The sequence below is a fragment of the Pinus tabuliformis genome, chromosome 4_1 (genome assembly GCF_031772625.1).
Source record: "Pinus tabuliformis cultivar Carrire ecotype Pingquan chromosome 4_1, CPIR1, whole genome shotgun sequence".
NCBI classification, from domain to species: domain Eukaryota; kingdom Viridiplantae; phylum Streptophyta; class Pinopsida; order Pinales; family Pinaceae; genus Pinus; species Pinus tabuliformis.
Window position 1 is genome coordinate 242,498,047 of NC_142303.1, and position 3,918 is coordinate 242,501,964.

The window sequence follows — 3,918 nt, forward strand, 5'->3', positions numbered from 1 at the left end:
TATTTGAGTTTTCTTATATGATATGTATGTAGCAACCAGTGATCTAAGCACATTTAAGAGCATAGCGTTGAATCTGTTTTAATATGTCAAGTATGATGGGATATTTTTAATTATTACATGTTTTGAAATTTTTGGTTTAATTTGTTTAATTTCAAATATAAACAAATTCGAATCTGGACAACCTCCAAAATGTTTAACAAACACTTTTAAAATTACTTATAAATAAATTTTCCAAAATACACCGATTTTCTAATGCATCTATAATAAAATTTCAAAAATACACTGATTTTCTAATGCATATATATATATATAGTCTTTAATGTTGTTGGTAAGTAGCTTTGTTGATCCGGGCTTTTACGAGATACAGGTTTTTCATTTTAAAGTGACCCAACTTTAGTTTGAGCGTCAGAGCAGAGAAAAATAAGAATAGTAAAAAACGATAGGAAAAACCTAAGTACCAAAAATATCAATAGTACGGAAACATAAGTTGCCAAAGCTGAGGTTGTTGCTGTTCCACGAGATTTTCTGAACTTTTAAATAAACAGCTCTTTCATGTCTTATTTTTTATCTTTGGCATTAAATTTACATTTTAAAGAATATATATGGGTATGGTATATCTTCTTAGTTTTTAAATTAAATTCAAATGACATGCATGATTTCTTAGTGGATATTCTCAGAGTTTTATATTTCTTACTGTATTTATTTTATTGTATAGCGATGTGTTACTTATGATTATGTTTTATATAACCAATATATATAATGATGCCTAGATTAAAAAATTTAAAAGAGAAATTGTGAGGTTTAAAATATATTTATAGAAAAATAAATTAAGAGTAACAATTTTTTTTGGTTTATCAAATTTCATATACATATTGGATGGACAACTATAAAATATAGTTTTTAATTTCTGTGCACAACTATTCTACCCTCTGTTTGACATAATCATATTAAATCCTATGACCCTTCTTTTTTATAGCACAATTATTGATTATAGACTCGGATTAAAATTTCTCTAATAATTTTTAATTTAGGTCATGCAAACAAGTGAATTTAGTTGTAATATATGATTCTTTTATATGATTTAATTAAGCTTCATGTGAATTATTGGATAGGGACAATCCAAACAAACTCATAACATGTAACACCTTAGGAATATTCTTATATGGAATTATACACATTTCCTTTTGGTTATTAAGCAACTTTGGATTGGGTTTGTACACCCATGTAAGTGCACTTTTTTTTGTGCATGTGTTTCTATGTTTTTTGTTTTTCAGGTTAGAGTGTCTAAGTGACTAAGGCCAATAAACATGGCAATGCCAAATATATGTCATAACTATAGTTAATAAAATACATCATTGTTGTAGACTAAGTTAGATATGCATAATAAGGTGATAGAACTCCATAAGAGTGACTGATGAGGGAACACAATCGTGAAATAAACCAAGATTGAAAAACTAAAGAAGAAGAATTCCATATGATTTTCCAAGTGGTGAGGATGGGTTCCTCAAATGACGTATGGTGAGAATCATGCATTCATACATAAGCCATGTTTGCATCAATTCTCCCATCATTCTTATCTAACTGAGCCATACTTTCCTACTAAATGTGTATGGTTGAAAACCCTTGGTGCATTAATGGCACATTGCTTTGACCATTGTGGTATTATGCTATAGATTAGGTAAGTAATCTCAGTTATTCCTTAAACCCTGTATCTCAAATAAATTTCCTATTTTCATGGTGAAAATGAATGCCAAATTCCCCTACCCACATTGGGTATTAAAGCTAGCGCATGGAAGGAAAAAAGTTTGGGTATGTTGGTCCAATGAGAGGCCTAAAAGGTGCCTAAAAGAATCCTAAGACTAGTTTGAAAACCTATACCTACTTCTCTTTTAGACTCTTGAATGTTTGTCATGTTAAATCCAAGAAAAAGTAGTGACACAACCTCATAAACTACAAAGAAAGCGAAGGGGTGCATTATAATGGGTTGTCTAGGGTGGGGAATGATAGGTTGTAGTTAGAAAGCTATTGGAGTCAATACTTGACCTTAAGCTTGTGTGGTATGGTCTATGTCTCCATAGTTGGATTGAGGTGAGCCTTTTTTCCTTGAGATGTTAAATCCCTAGCTCATGGTGACCCATTATTGAGAATATTAGAGCAGTGTGGTCTATGGATGGGAAAAGCATATAAACTTTGCAACCAATTGGTTAAATGTTAGAGATGAGAAAGTGCTTCAATTATGTGTTAATTGTTTAATATTTATGTTTACGAACTATGTCATCATTTGGGAAATATGTTAAATGTTGAGTATGTTTCTATAGATGTGTGGCAATATGCACTTTATTTGTTTATATATGCTAGTATAAAGTTAGTTTAAGCCTATTAATAAATGCATAATATCATAAATTTCCTGTAACATGGATCTATGCCAAATAAGTAGAATATCCCTAAAATCAATTATTTATAAGCAAAAATGTTCTTTTGCATAAGTAACCACCCATGATCAGAGAAAAAACCTTGATTGGAATAATGAACCAGAGGAAGGATTCTTCATAAGATAGCTAAATGTAAAATTCCCAAAATCCCATTAAGGGCTAGAATGGAATGGGATACTCTGTTGTTCACAGAACAGAAATGTACAAGAAGGTTAGTGGGAGTCCTCAAAACCCAGGTGTCAAACCTTATTATTGTTGTCATCATCATCGTCATCGAAGAAGCCATGGGCGTAGTCTGTAGAGCGTTGGACGAGATATTTCAACCCATTTTTCTGTTGGGGATTTTTCTGATAAAATCCCAAAAACACACAAATAAAACTGAAACTCAACACACAGAGACAATGCTCTGTTTTCTTTGCTCCACAGGATCTTTTGTGCACAGGGAAGGTTTAAAAAAAATGACTAAGAACAGAGTTTTACATACCCAGAAAAGGATTTCTATTCATTCAAACAAAATGTCTGATACAAACTTCATCCTCTTTGCTGAGAGGGATTCACCAAAAAAAACATTCAACAGAACTCTGTCTCCACCTGAAAATTTACTGTGCTGGGTTTACTGTTGTAAAACCCCTTTTACATTACTATTGTAAAACTATTTTTACATATGCAGTAAAATTTTCATTACATTCCCAATTTCAAAAAAATACCTGTGCGCTCTTTTCTTTTGCATTTCAATGCAAATCCAATACATTAAAAAAAACTGATCTATGCAGTGTTGTGCATCTCCCTTGGTTTTTCCACTGCTGCGAGCTTCAGGTTCATCGCATGAGCAAAGCTGGATATTCAGGCACACTACGCACGCGAGCCCATTTTTTGTTTCATATATATTAAACCCAAAACAATTTCATAATATACGAGCTCCCTTGTTTTTTTTGGATATTACATTGCGTAAAAAAAATTAACAAACTGACCATGCCTTTCTTTAAATGCACCATACCTTCGACATAAAAAAACTTACGTGTTGTATATAAAAACTTCAATATTCACCTACTTTCATTAAATGTCTTCATGGAAAAAAGTCTGCAGTCAACCAAGCTTTTATTTTACTCCACGCAACATTTACTGCAGGCTCGTATGCATCTTGGAACAATCGACGGCGGAGATTGATGAAGACAATCGGACGGCGGTGGTGGATTTCGGGAGACCTTACCTGACTGATCATTACGTCCCGAAATATTACATATGATGACGTATAGGGAGGAACACGTGCCCAAATTTGATTGCATCGGGCTCGATCATACGGAAACTGCCTTCGCCGGAAAGTGGTCCGAAAAGTTTCAGGCGGGTTTGCTGAGCGGTATCGGGCATTGTACGTCTGCGTTGAAATTACATATTCAACACTCCCCTTTAATTTCAACTGTTGGGCATTCAGTCATACCCAGACACTTCCTCAAAAATTCAAAGCTTTTCTGATCCAATGGCTTTG